Below are 15,950 nucleotides of genomic sequence, written 5' to 3'. Positions count from 1 at the left end.
CCATTGTGAGACTTGTTGTTACTGTTTTTGGCATATCAAATACTTCATGGATAGCTTGCCAGGCTTTGCCGTGTGGGCAAGATACTCTCAGTAGCTTGCCGGGCTCTCCGAGAGGGGCGAAGGAATCGAACCTGGGTCGGCCAGGTGGTCTGTGTGCAAGGCAAATACCCAACCCGCTATGCAATATTTAGATGCATATTGCTAATTAAAAAATCTTTTGAAATATCTATGTACTATAGCATTTATAGATATTGACATACATGTGTGTGCCATGTATTTTTGGTGATTAATGCATACTATGCCATACTACAGTGGTGAATACACTTTACAGTGTAGCTATACACTTTTTCAAAATTCTTATAATTAGTACAGGAAGTCAGAAGTGCAATACTTGGATATTTAAAAATATAGGAATTTTAGAATTTCTATGGACAGCAAATTATTATAACAGTATAATAAAAGTCTTTCTATATTAAAAGTATATGAATCAATCTCTGGGTCTTGGCTGTTGATGGGATTACACGGTTCCAGGGACAGTTGGTGGGTATAATGCCTACATACTGGAAGATGGGGAGATCTGGGTGGAGGAGCCCCAGTCTCAATCCGAGCAGGCTTGGAGATATATGTCCCAGATCCTGCACACCTGGGTTCCTCTGCCACTTCCTTCATATGTGAGGCTCATGCGAATGTGTGGAGAGTGGTCTTAAGCATGTCTGTGGCTGGAACTGGAGGTCTTTAGCTGCCAGGGCTCTGCTCAGGTTGAGGAGGGAAACTCATCCCACCCTCCTCCCAGGGTCCCTGTTGAGGACAGACAGGCGTGGAGACAGGAGACTCTCCTCCACCCAGAGCCCCCATTTTCCAGTATGTAGGTGGTATACCTACCAATTGCCCCTGGCACCGTGTAATCCCATCAACGGCCAAGACCCAGAGACTATAAAACCCAGCTCCTGGAAGCGCGCGTTTGCAGCCACGCAACATCTTATTATCTAGTTCTTACTCTGGAGAACCTGGGAGGCTACCAAAAGTATCCTGCCCAGATGGCAGAGTCTGGCAAACTCTTCATGGCTTATTCAATATGCCAAAAACCAGTAACAATGATGGGTCTCATTCTCCTGACACTGAAAGAGACTCAAATGTGGCACTTTCTAAAATCTCAGTCTAGGACGAAGGAGACATTACTGGTGCCTGCTCAAAGAAATTGATGAATGACAGGATGACAGTGATACAGTGATACAGTGATGAATCATTCACATCGTAGTATGGATAGAAAAGATGTGATTTAATTAATTGTAGAAAGATGTTTTAAAAGAATAAAAGCATTACATCAAACACTGTATTGCAGTTGATAAATCTTTCTCTTATGTTGCTAAAGTTTAATTAACTATATAATTCTTATATATGTAATAAATTAAAAAGTTAAATAAAGACTTCGCTTTCAGAGATAATTTCTATAGTTCATAGAGATGTTTCTCTGATCATGTAAAGCATTCAAAACCACAGGTAAGAGCCAGAGCGTCATCTCCTGCGAGTGAAGCCAGTTCTAGGTGTTGCTTTTGCAACTGCCTTTTACCATTGATGATTGTTCATTCTTCTCTTCCCTTGGAAGATGGAGAGTGAGAATAAATATATATATATACACATATATATATATATTCATATATATAGTTCAAGTAGTTCTGGTTAAAAAAAGTAAAATAGATGGAAGACAGATGGTGAGAGAGAAGTGAATACAGTTGTTGCATAAACTTAAAAAGAAGCAAGGGAAGTGGGTCATTTGCATATTTAAAGGCATATTTAATCGAATATTTCAGTAAGTACCGGTAGGGCGTTTGCCTTGCACGCAGCCAACATGACCAACCCGAGTTCGATTCCTCCGCCCCTCTCAGAGAGCCCGGCAAGCTACCGAGAGTATCTTGCCTGCACGGCACGGCCTGGCAAGCTCCCCATGACGTATTCCATATGCCAAACACAGTAACAACAAAGTATCCAATGGAGACATTACTGGGTCCGCTTGAGCAAATTGATGATCAACAGGAGGGCCTTTACTTACTTTACTTACACATATGTGATTCAACATGATTAGTTGCTTACATATTAAAACATATTTATGAATAGATCCAGATTCATCCATCTATCTCTATATCTAGATATGTTTATCTACAGATGTGCTCTGTCTGATAAGTGGTCCAAATTAATTTTATTCCAATTGTAATGATTACACATAGCACCTCAAATACTGTATTTCAAATTCCCTGCTCTGAAACAAAAACAAGGATCAAAGAAAGATAAAACATGCTCCTGGAATTCTGATATAATACTGGGGTAATAAATGTATGGGACAAATCTGGAACATACTGTCATCTGCAACACAAAGTAGCTTAGTATAACAAAGCATAACAGGGTCTATAGTTGGGTGCTCCCAAAAAGGCTGATTCTTCTCTCTGATAAAGGAAATGAGAATAACTTTGGATAAAAATGTGGATGTTACATAAAGAAGTCCAAGAAAAAAGAATGAAAATAATATAAGAAAAAAAATCTTTTAAAATTGAGTACATATTTTTTCTTCTGCGGGTAAAACAGAGTTAAAGTTGTAGAGATAGCTGTTCAAATAAACGTATAAAAAGCAAGTTATAACTATCAGTGATCAGGTTTGCTGATAGTTCTTAAGAGGCTAGTGTTGGTATGAGAGCATGAATTAATAGGAACTGCAACATACACAGAAAAGAACAATTCATGTAACTATCCATTTATAATACTGTATTTCAGACAGGTGGCATGCATAGAATCTGTGATGATTTCTGAATTGTGAATTTCTGAATTGTGAAACAAACAGAAAAATAAGACTGTGTAGGACACTCAGATCTTGTACAGTGTGATCATTCCTATCCATTGTTGTCATACCAGTCTCTTCTCGATCTTACCTACCCTCAGTCCCCTCCTCCCGGACCCATATAGACAGTTGTGCTTAGTTTCAACCATTGAACAGTCCTCCCAGCCCCTGTTTTTCCTGGCCAGATATATTACTCTTCTATTTAATATTGTATATTAATTTTACATACCAATAATGAGTGTTAAATAGGTAAAGGAGAAAAAGAGAGAGAAGAAGAAAAGAAGAAGAAGAAGTAGTAGTAGTAGTAGAAGAAGAAGAAGAAGAAGAAGAAGAAGAAGAAGAAGAAGAAGAAGAAGAAGAAGAAGAAGAAGAAGAAAAAGAAGAAGAAGAAGAAGAAGAAGAAGAAGAAGAAGAAGAAGAAGAAGAAGAAGAAGAAGAAGAAGACGACGACTGTTGGAGGGATGGATGTTGGAATGCTATATGACTAAAATCTAATCATAAGAGGTTTGTAAGGGTCTATCTCACAGTGATTTAATAAAAAAAAACTTTTAAAAACTATATAACAAACAAGTAAATAATGAGTTAAAATTAATAATATTGCTATCACCAATCTTTAGAGACTGCATACAACATACAAAGAAACTTGTATTATTGTAATTTCAAAAATACAGCAATTTGCGAATGAATATTTTATACATTTTTTTTTACATATCCACGGGAAGCTTGCCAGGCTCTGCTGTGCAGGCGGGATACTCTCAGTTGCTTACCGGGCTCCCCAAGTGGGGAGAGGGGTGGAGGAAGTGAACCCGGGTCGGCTGCATGTGAGGCAAACGCCATCCCCGCTATGCTATCATTCCTGGTGAATCTCGATTTATTTATAAATAAAGGCATATGCCATATATCATTTATTTCACTGGTATTGAGGCAGTCATATGCAGGATGCTTTAGCATGGCTGGAGTGATAGCACAGCGAGTAGGGCGTTTGCCTTGCAAGCAGCCAACCAGGGTTCGAGTCCTCCACCCCTCTTAGAGAGCCCAGCAAGCTACGGAGAGTATCCCGCCCGCATGGCAGAGCTTGGCAAGCTCCCAGAAGCGTATTCTATATGCTGAACACAGTAACAAGTCTCACAATGGAGACGTTACAGGTGCTTGCTTGAGCAAATTGATGAACAATGGGAGGACAGTGCTACAGTGCAATGTTTCAGACTGGTTATATAAATATTTTAAAACATACCATTTCTGTATATAACTCTGAGTCAACTTTTCCAGGAAATGAAACAGTATTGTTATCACAATAAAATTAATAAGGAAAAAATACTTTTGCCAAGATTTTTTTGTTTGCAAAAAATTTTCAACATGCATTGCAGGGTTTTGATTTTTTTAAAAAAGAAATATTCCTGAGTAATATCTTGTCAGTTGCTACTGATGTTGCTGCAGGAACCATAGGGCACTATAGAGTTTCTTATTTAATAAAAATAATTGTGATTGTATTAATTGAATCTTGTGCTATAATTATTGTCAACATTTTGTTGCCAAAGATCTTAGTGATTGTCTACATATGTCATTACATTGTCGTTGAAAGAATGAATGTAATCAGTTTCTGGCTATTGTAAAGAGTGCTGCAATGAACAAACGAGTGCAGATATCACTTCGACTATACATTTTTGCCTCTCTGGGATATATTCCCAGGAGTGGTATTGCTGGGTCGAATGGGAGCTCAATTTCTAATTTTTTGAGAATCGTCCATACTGTTTTCCAGAAGGGCTGAACCAGTGGACATTCCCACCAACAGTGAAGGAGTGTCCCTTTCTCGCCACATCCACGCCAGCATCGGTTGCTTTTGTTCTTTTGAATGTGGGCCAGTCTCTGAGGTGTGAGATGGTATCTCATTGTGGTTTTGATCTGCATCTCCCTGATGATTAATGATGTGGAGCATTTTCTCATGTGCTTTTTTGCCATTCGGATTTCTTCTTTGAGAAAGTTTCTGTTCATTTCATTGCCCCATTTTTGGATGGGGTTGGATGTTTTCTTCTTGTGGAGTTTAACCAGTATTTTGTATATCCTGGATATCAACCCCTTGTCAGATGTGTATTCGGTGAATATCCTTTCCCATTCTGTAGACTGTCTTTGTATTTTGGTCACTGTTTCTTTGGAGGTGCAGAAGCTTCTTAGTTTAAGATAGTCCCATTTATCTATCTCTGTTTTCACTTGCTTGGCCAGTGGCGTGGCATCTTTGAAGATACCATTAGCTTCAATGTCATGGAGGGTTTTGCCAACTTTATCTTCAATGTACCTTATGGTTTCTGGTCTGATGTTGAAGTCTTTAATCCATTTTGATCTTACTTTTGTACATGGTATTAGGCAGAGTTCTGAGCCTATTTTTTTGCATGTAGCCATCCAGTGATGCTAACACAATTTATTAAAGAGTCTTTCCTTACTCCACTTCACATTACTTGCACCTTTATCAAAGATTAGATGATCATACGATTGAGGGGAGATGTCAGTGTATTCAACCCTGTTCCATTGGTCTGTAGTTCTCCCTTTGTTCCAGTACCATGTTGTTTTAATTATTACTGCTTTGTAGTACAGTTTGAAGTTAGGGAGGTTGAACAGATGACTGGTTAAAGAAACTTTGGTACATCTACACAATGGAGTACTATGTAGCTGTTAGAAAAGATGAAGTCATGAAATTTACATACAAGTGGTACAATATGGAAAGTATCATGCTAAGCGAAATGAGTCAGAAAGAGAGGGATAGACATAGAAAGATTGCATTCATCTGGGGGATATAAAGTAACAAATATGAGATTAATACCCAAGAATAGCTGAGATCAGCACCAGGAGGTTTACTCCATAACTTAGAGGCCAGCCGGGTATCCTAGAGGAAAGGGCAGCTCAGATAGAGAAGGGAGCACCAAATAAAGGATGTTTGGAGGATCCTCCCAGGAGGGGAGATGCATGTCGAAAGTAGACTATGGACTGAACATGTTTGCCACTCAATGCCTCTTTTGCAGACCACAACACCCAAAAGGAGAGAGAGAACACAGGGGATTGCCCTGCCACAGAGACGGGGGGGATGGGGGGATGGGGGTGGGGGGATATTATCCATGGTGGTGGAAAATGGGCACTGGTGGAGGGATGGGTATCTGATCATTGTATAATCGAAACCCAAGCACAAAAAATTGTAAATCTACAACTGTAAAAATAAAAAATAAAAAAAAAATAAAGGGAAAAAAAAGAAAATTATGAACATGGTTAGATTAAAAACTAGACATATTCAGTAAATTGATATAGAGAAGATTCATAAATATGGGAATTTAAAAAAGAAAATATAATAAAATGGAAAATATATAAAAAAGAAAGAATGAATGTAATCAGAAGCAATTCATTGAGTGACAGATTATTAGGGCAAGTGAGTATTTTAAAATGATCAAGATTTCAATAGCTTTTGCCTCATACATTTCATTGGCTGTCAAAACGTGACTATTTGGTTTAACTTGAAATCCTCCAGTTTGACAGAGTTGCAGCAAACTGAAGGTTTTTATCATTTATTAGAGTTTCAGTATATAGTATTCAACTTGTAATGCTTAAAAGTGTGCAACAATACCATTGAATTAATATTTTGTCATTTTGATGTAGATACTAAGTAAAATAATTCAGTGGAGGACAAAACTGGATTATCTGATTTATGTATATTATAAAGAGAAAGAAAACATGGAAACAGACAGTATCAAATGAGGACAACTTTTGACATTCAGCTACAAAACTGAGATGGCTAAGTTGTGTGGAGAGACACTATAGAAGAAAATGACCAACTTGATCACAAAAATAACAAGTTTAAGAAATATAATAAGACTAATCTGTAGCACCAAGTTTATCTTCTAAATTTAATTTTAAAAAGTTATTCTATATTTTGTTCATTATTTGTGGCAAAATTATTCTCTATAAATAAAATTTTGGATGAAAGAAATTCAGTTTCCTAAACATTCAACAGTAGATGAAGAGTCACTTACCTCTTTTCAGCACATGGAATCTCTCCCAGTATAAATTTAAAAGATAATTATAAGATACTCTTAAAATGAACCCACACTGTTGGGTTCGCAAATTTAAAAATGCAAGAACAGAAGAATCTTCAAAATTATGAATGAAAATAGAAATTAAAGCTCAGCTTTGAACTTTGCTTTCAACATTTCTGGTTTCTAAGGCAGATACCTGCAGATTATCCCAGATAATGATCTATAGTACAAGTTTTTAACTGAATTTCTATAGTCCCATTTAATGAAGTAAAGTTTAGTATCATCACAAATATGTAAAATAAAAACAAAATAATTACAAAACACTATTAATGGTGTTTTTAAAATTCTGCTAAAAAAAGAGTCAAACTTTGACAAATTGATAGCAGGTACATCCTTTGTTTAGGATAATTATACATATGTTATACATCTCTTTGATTCCACTGTTCTTCCTGCATTAACATATGCCTCAGAGACCTGGGCCCTACGCAAACAAGATGAGAACGCCATTCAGGTCTCCCAAAGAAGAATAGAAAGAGCTATGCTTGGAATATCACGTTTCACTCAAATGAGAGAAAGAATCCGGAGTTCTGACATCCGTCGACGATCAAGGATCAGGGACGCTGTCTCATTTGCCAAGGTGTCGAAAATCAGATGGGCTGGTCACGTAATGAGATTTAAAGACGACCGTTGGACTAGAGCTGTTACTGATTGGATTCCACGGGATGTCAAGAGACCGCGTGGCCGCCCACCTACCAGATGGTCAGACTTCTTCCTGAAGATCATGAACGATCGGTTTGAGGCCCTTCATGTTCCCGGAGCGAACAGATGCCATTGGGCTACACTAGCACGCGACAGGGACAAATGGAGACGTTACTGGCGCCCGCTCGAGCAAATCGACGACTACCGGGAAGTTAAGTGATTAAGTGATTTAAGTGTTAATCTTACCTAAGTATTATATTTTGTTATCTTAATTTTCTAATTGTAATGTGAATTTCACTATAGTTCTATGTTGCAATGATTGATAGGACCTTAATTTAATAAATAACTATGATTTCTCACTTCAGTCTTAATTATAAGATCTTCCTTTACACTGTTATAAGATATTGGCAGAACTATAAATATATGAAAGAAGAGACATTTATCAGTATATTCTTTTTTGTTCACTTAGAGTAGGGAGATCCCTTGGATAGAGTGAGGCTCTGAGCAATATTTTTTTTTTTCATTTAAAAAGTGGGCAATAAGCTAATTATGTAGGAGTTTGCAGTTATCATTTGATAGAGCTCCCAGTGGTTAAATATGGAAAGTCTGAGGAAAAATATAAATTAGCATTGACTTTCGTAGACTAAAATATAAATAATATTTGATTTATAATTTGATATAAAACAAATATCTACAAATTCATGTGGTTCTAGATGCATTCACAAAGAAAAATAAATGGAGAGGGGATAAAAATCTTCAAAAGATAAAAAAATTCAAATTATCTATGAAAATACTTAACTCTAAAGAAGAAGCATAATCCCCACTTCATATTATGGACATAGTATATTTCCTTTAAAAAAAACTTCTAAAGAAGTAAATACAGAAAAAGCAGTGGTAAAATCATGTCATGTAAAAAATCTGACAAACTTTTTTTCAGTGAGATTAGAGAAGTCCAGCATTAATAATACAAATTATGTGACTGCCACGGGTCTTGCATGATATGATGAAAGTGAGTCTTCTCTAAATTTCATCTTGTGGGGCTGGAGCAATAGTATATCAGGGAGGGCGTTTGCCCTGCAACTGACCCAGGTTTGATTCCCAGAATTCCATATGGTCCCTGAGCACTGCCAGGAATAATTCCTGAGTGCAGAGCCAGTAGTAACCCCTGTGTATTGCTGTGTGTGACCCTAAAATCAAAATAATATAAAATAAATTTCACCTTGAAAAGATATAACACAAATATAGATATAAAAATACATAAAAGAATCTATCATATGATGTCTAGTCAGCACTTCTTAAACTGCCAAAGACATCCCAAACCAAAAATATCTTGGCATCATTCTCTTTGTGCAAGGAAGAAGAAACTATTCTTTTGTTAAGTCTTTTCTAGGAAAAACTCATCATCCTTTCTCAGTTTTATTTAAAAATAGTTTATTCTAAAAATGGTATTTGCCTTATCAGGCTCAGATTTAAAAAAAAAAAGATATGCCCTACCCACTATACTATCACACTGGCCCTGGAACAAATATTAAACGATTTTTGTCATTCAAACTTAAATGGATAATTTATAGTATGATGCAATTGAAAGAAATCATAAATTGTTTCTCTTTTCTCTCACAAAATAATACTTTATTAATGTGCTGGTACAAAACGTTTGTTTATTTTTCTCTAAGTATAAAATGGAGCAAGGAAATTCTCCTCAACAAATGGTGCTAGAAAAACTGATCAACCACGTGTTTAAATAAAAAAGAACAAGACCCTTTTCTATCAGCATGCAAAAAAGTCAAATCACATTGGATTAATTTTCTCAATATAAGATCTAAATCAATGAATTATTTTGAGTAAAACATAGGTAGAGCACTTTGTGACATTGGATCTAGGGTATCTTGAAAGATTTGTTGCCAAGCAAAGATAAACAAGTGGAACTACATTAAATAAGAAGCTTCTGTGCTGCAAAGGACACCCAGCAACTTGGAAAAGAATATTTTCCCATCACTTATTCGATAAAAGATGTTAATATCCAAGATATAAGAAGTACTGGAGAACCTTACAAGCAGAAAAATAAATCCCAACCAATCTTTTAAGAAATAGAAGTCTCTTTCATAAGAGATGTCTCTGTTTTGAAACTTTCTCAAATAAGACATAAGAATTGTCAAAAGTAAAGTATACTCGGTATCAATTACCATCAGGGAAATGCAACCCACAACAACAGTGAGGTATAAACACATAAGTGGTTTTGGAGGACATTATAAAGAAAAAATACACCAGTCTTAACCTGGGTGTGAAGAAAAAGGAACCTTCATTCACTACTGGTCAGACACTGTTGGTATCAATCTATTTGGATTTACTGGTCCAATCTATTTAGAAAACATGGACAGGTCTAAGAAAATGAGGAATTGTCTGAAAACCAGTTTCTGTATGAACCAGCAATTTCTCTTCCTGTCATCTGCCCTATGGCCCTAAAATCCCCATTCAGAAGAGACTTTTATACTCCTGTGTTTTTTGCAACATTATTCACAATAGTCAAAATCTGAAAACAACCCAAGTGTCCAAGAACGAATGACTGGATAATGAAACTGGTTTATATACACAATGGAATCAGCTTGTTCATAATTCAGGATGAAGCCATGCAATTTCTGACACATGGATATATCTAGAGAGTACCATACTGAGTGAAGCTAATCAGAAGGAAAGGAACAGACACAGAATGATCTCTATTATATGCAGAATAAAAGTAGCATAATATGTGACTATCAGATGCCCAAAGGCGACAGACACTGAGAACCAGTTTTTGGTAGGAAGCTTAACATGGAGGGTGGTGTCACTGTAAGGGTTGAAGGAGTTGGAGAGGAGATGCAGAGAGATGGAGGACAGCAGATGCTCTGGTGGAAGGTTTGATGCTAGAATGTTTACTGCATGAAAACCTAAGTAAACTGTTTTGTAAACCAAGGTACCTATAATAAATTTTAAAATCACTTCACTTGTATCACTAGTCTTCCTATTATTCATCAATTTGCTCAAGCAGGCACCAATAATGTCTACATCTGTCCCTGTCACGTGCTAGCGTAGCCCAATGGCTTACTGGGGGAGTCTTTCAGGATTAGGGGAATGCGACCCATTATTGTTATTGTTTTTGGTTATACGTCACGGGAAGCTTGCCAGGCTCCGCCATACGGGCAGGATACCCTCCACAGCTTGCTGGGCTCTCCGAGAGGGAGAAACTCACACCCACAAATTTTAAAGTAAATAAATTAACAAGGGAGAGAACAAGGCAGTCTCCTACCCTGTGCCTGACTGTCTCCACCAGGGCCCAACAGCTGAAGACCTCCGGGGCCCAGCCAAGGCCATGCTGGGACCACTCTCCACACACTTGGATGAGCCTCACACATAAAAGAACTGGCAGAGGAACCCAGGTGTGTGGGACCCAGGGCTGAGATCTCCAAGCCTGCAGGGTTTGGGACTGGACCTGCCAGTAACTAGACAGTTACACCCACCAACTGCTGTGTAACCCCAACAATGGCCGGGATCCAGAGATTATCACACTCAGCTCCTGGGAGAGAACAAGGCAGAGTCTTCTACCCTGTGCCTGACTGTCTCCACCAGGGCACAACAGCTGAAGACCTCCACGCATTTGCGGCCGTGCGACATATTATCATCTCATTCCTAATTTGGACAAACTGGCAGACTACCAAATGTAACCTGCCCACACGGCAGAGTCTGGCAAACTCCCCGTGGTATACCCAATATGCCAAGTACCAGTAACAATGATGGGTCTCATTCTCCAAACCCTGAAAAAGCCTTGAATATGGCACTTAAAAAAAAAAATCTCAGGACTAGGACGAAGAAGACATTACTGGCACCTGCTCGAGGCAATCGACGAACAAGAGGGTGGTCGTGATTGTGATGAATTAACAAATACAATCTGGCATTAATGCTTATAGTAGAGTAAAATAATTGAAAATCAATGTTTCATTCTTATAATAAAATAGGTACAAAAACAGGAATTGAAAATTATATGCTGAATTATGTTGGATGGTTACTAAATTAAATACTTAAAAACCTGGCTTTTTTAAAGTTTATTTTCAACATAAACTGAACAACTAGTGTAGTATACATTTGCTACGATATAGTTCTTTTTTAAAAGAATCTGAAGCTTCCTAACTCAGGTTTCATCAACAAATATGTGCTATTATTTTCATTCCTACTCAAGAGATTATAATTAATATAAAATAGTTTATTATTTATGTCTTTCTCTCAAGTGATTTCTTTTGTTAGTATGAATGAATAATTTTTCTCTATTAAAATATCAAATTGAATAGTGGTTACAGAAAAGTAAGAAGAGATAATGTCATTTTACATTGTTTGCATTTTAATTGCTCCGTAAATTTTCCTCTGGATATAATTTTCTCTATTGTTGAAATTACAGAGTATTATAAAAGACATTACATACTAAATAAAGCTTATTTTATCTAAATGGCAATCCAATTTATGTGTTATGCTCAACTGAGTATACAATAATAAATATTAAGAAACCATATTCTTTTATTCTAATATTCTGACATTTATGCTAATACTGAGTTATATAATTATGAGACTGTTGAGAGAACTTCCCAATTAATTTGAAGCCATGATGTCTTTTTCAAATCCTAAAGAGTACATTAACTGGTAATTCAATAATGAAAAATTACTTTTGTATTTAAGATATAACTTTCATAAGCATATTTGGTCAATTAATGATAAAACTTTTATTCTGTACACATTTTTAGCATGATGATAGACGCTCAATCATTCTACCTGAAAGTATACCTTTTACCTCATTTTAAAATTAATACATTATATAGGTTATCCTAGCAATTTTATATTTTAGTTTTCTTGTCAGTTTTATTTTTTTTAGTATTTTAAGTTAAAATGCTTTCTTTGGAGCAGAAGATGAAGTAGTAGAGTACTTGGATTTATTTACAATTTTTGCTATATGTTTGCATTTAACTCAAACATACTCTTTTGAGGGCTATTTTCCTTAAAATTTTGCTATAAACAGTGTGAAAATTATTTTACACTGAAGTAAGATAAAATATTGACAGAAGGATTCAATATTTTTTTCACTTATAAGAGTATGTCATATAAAACCAAAGTTAACAAAGTGCTGCTTGGTTTACATTTTCAATTTTTTGCTATATTCCTTCTGGTGAATTCTCTGTAGCATTAAAAAAAAGTGTTTCTAAAGTAAGATAGGACACACTATAGTTGTTGCTGTTGTTATTGGTATTTAGTTACTAGCTTTTATTTTTTCTTATAATTTTGCTTTTGAACCACTTGCAGCCTTCATACTTATGACTTACTCTTAGGTCTCCACTCAGGGCTAACTACTGAGTTTTCCGGTGACCATATATGGTATCAGGATAAAACTGGGATCTGAAGCATGTAAAGTTAATGCATTAACCATGAAAATGCTATCTTTCTGGTCCCAGCACTTTCTTTCTTTCTTTCTTTCTTTCTTTCTTTCTTTCTTTCTTTCTTTCTTTCTTTCTTTCTTCCTTTCTTTCTCTCTTTCTTTCTCTCTTTCGTTCTTTCTCTCTCTCTCTTCCCTTCCTTCCTTCCTTTCTTCCTTCCTTCCTTCCTTCCTTCCTTCCTTCCTTCCTTCCTTCCTTCCTTCCTTCCTTCCTTCCTTCCTTTCTTTCTTTCTTTCTCTTTGTTTCCTCTCTCTCTCTCTCTCTCTCTCTTTCTATCACTGATATCCTTGTCAGAGTACTATATGTCGTACTGAATTTTAACACTTGTTAGGTGTTTCTTTGAAGAGAAACCACCCACTTAAGTCAAGACTCTCCTTGACTGAATTTCAATGATTGGTCCAGGGGCTAATTGCTTTTTTATAAAAAATACATACTTCTGTTCATTTTGTGCATTTAGTCAAAATTCATGTTAGATGTTATTTTATCAATAAATTTTCACTAATTTAAATATATGTGCATGACTTTTATGAGATATAAGGGCCTAAGACATTTCTAAAGTTTAGGAAAAATGAGTTAAAGTTATAATAAATAAGTTATTTGGAAGAACGTAGCTACTTGAAATTTGTTATTTCCTTTATCATTATTTCTCCTAGAGTATTATTATGCTATGAAAAATAATATAGCAGTTATTATTTTATTTGATATTGGTGGAAAGTAAACTAGATATAATTTATATTAGTCTCAACTTAAAATACAAATCAGTTTTCCTGAAACCTAGCCAATGAAAAAGACATTAAAAAAGTATACAGATCACTCCAAAAGGTGCTCAAAAAACCATGCAGTGTTAGGGACTAAATCCAGGGCTTCCTTATGCTAAGCTTATCTTTCAGCCCATTGAATCACCCACAAGTTCAATAATGCAGTATTAAAATGAAAGACATATTGTATTTTGGAATCACATAGAAAATTTTAATTAAAATAAAAGTCCATCTTTCCAAAAATTATGCAGAATATTGACGTTCTTAAATGCACAAAATAAATCCAAGTTTGTAGGTGCTCTTAGTATTTTAATTTTCCCTTCACCTGTGTTTGCTTTGAGGTCAAAAACTTTAAAGCCATCATTTCTTAATCCACCTGGTTACTTTCTAAAGATTTACAGGTAACCATAATTGTTATGAATTTTTTAAACACTTTTCTTTGTTTTCTACTTAATATCTTTTTTTTCTCATTAGAATTAGGAGCGTTATGTTTTTTCTCCCTTTAAAAACATGTCAGAGCTGGAGTGATAGTATAGTGGGAAGGGAATTTGTCTTGCATGTGGTGGCCAACTTGGGTTTGTCCAGGTACCCCATACGGTCCTTGAGCCCATCAGGAGTGATTCCTGAGTGCAAGGCCACAAGTAAGCCCTGAGCACACCCACTGTAGCCCCAAATCCATAATTTTCATCATTTTAAAAACTTATATTGAGGAACGTTGTATGCTTACATTTGTTTTATAAGAGAAGTACAGTGTGTTTATTATAATTTTAATTTTTGTTTGGCTGCATGCAAGTCAATGGAGCAATAGCAGGGCTGGAGCGATAGCACAGCAGGTACGACGTTTGTCTTGCATGCGGCCAACATGGGTTTGATTCCTCCATGCCTCTCGGACAGTCAGGCAAGCTAACAAGAGTATCCCTCTGGCACAGCAGAGCCTAGCAAGCTCCCCGTGATGTATTCAATATGCCAAAACAGTAACAAGAAGTCTCACAATGGAGACGTTCCTGGTGCCTGCTCAAGCAAATCAGTGAACAACGGGAGGACAGTGCTACAGTGCTAGCTAATATCACAAAACTTTTCTCTCCCATTGCTGCAGAATTTTTTAGTGTATCATTTTCTTTGAGTTTCATATAATGGCTAAGTCAATGCTAGCAGTTGAATCCTTTGGGCCATCGATTGGTGTTTCCAGATTATTAACTTTATCTGCTAATTTGTCCAATTTGAATTTCAAACCTTTATGCTCCCATTGTATTATATCTGTCTTTTTGTCAATTTTCATTAGTAGGGCATGAGTGTGAAGCCATTAATGACAACTCTGTCGGTTCATTTGATTGCTGTACTACCCACAGAATGATTTAGTTATCATCTGGGGAAAAAAAAATCTCAGTGTGTATAGCATTCATATTGATAATTTTCATGGCTCTCTTGATCTAATTCTAAAAATTCCAAAGCTTTCTTAATCAAAGCACATAAATCAAATAACTTTGCTGCAGATTTGATATCTTACATCTTGATGATAAAACATCTGGAACCAGTCTGTTTATATTTAATTCCACATTGGTGGGTCAGGCTTGCGTTATTTCAGATAAAGAAAGTTACGATGAGGTTTTTCAGATTTACTAAGTTCATCAAGTTTATCAATGATCCATTTTACTGTCATACCTGAGTGTAATAACACATGTTTTTGAGACACTTTTAGAAGTGGGAGTGTTCAATATCACAATTTACACTATTCTTGAGAAATAATGATAAATTGAAATACACAAAGCAAGTTTTGTTTATAAAATACTTTATAATAAAATTCAATATTAAATGTATATAGTCTATACTTTTATAGTCTAAACTATATTAAATATGGTTTATGCATACTTCCTTTGGAATCATTTTATGCACTATATTATATTTATCAACCGGTTTAATTTATACATACTGTTTATAATTTAAACAAAGAGCCTAAAGTGTCAATGAATCTAATTTCTACATATAAGTATTATTTTTAATATCAGCAAAGTTTAAAGTTTAGATAAGGATTGCTGCCATGATAATTCATTAATTATCATTGTTTTCATCTAATTAAAATAAAAAATATTCAGACACAAAATTACATGGGTGTAATTACATTTTAAATTACATGGTATGTATAAATGACATGCAATAAAATTATTTGCTTTTATTTTTATTATGTTAAAGTTGAAGC

At 35.7% G+C, this 15,950-nt stretch overlaps 1 pseudogene; it reads left to right on the top strand.

The window, feature by feature from the left end:
• The first annotated feature begins 1,423 nt into the window (after positions 1-1,423).
• Positions 1,424-1,618, top strand: LOC130043204 (uncharacterized; annotated as a pseudogene).
• The last annotated feature ends 14,332 nt before the right edge of the window (positions 1,619-15,950 follow it).

The sequence above is a fragment of the Sorex fumeus genome, unplaced genomic scaffold (genome assembly GCF_029834395.1).
Source record: "Sorex fumeus unplaced genomic scaffold, SorFum_2.1 ptg000115l, whole genome shotgun sequence".
Lineage (NCBI taxonomy): Eukaryota > Metazoa > Chordata > Mammalia > Eulipotyphla > Soricidae > Sorex > Sorex fumeus.
Note: the sequence above shows the minus strand (reverse complement) of the source record. Positions and strands in the feature narration are given on the sequence as shown.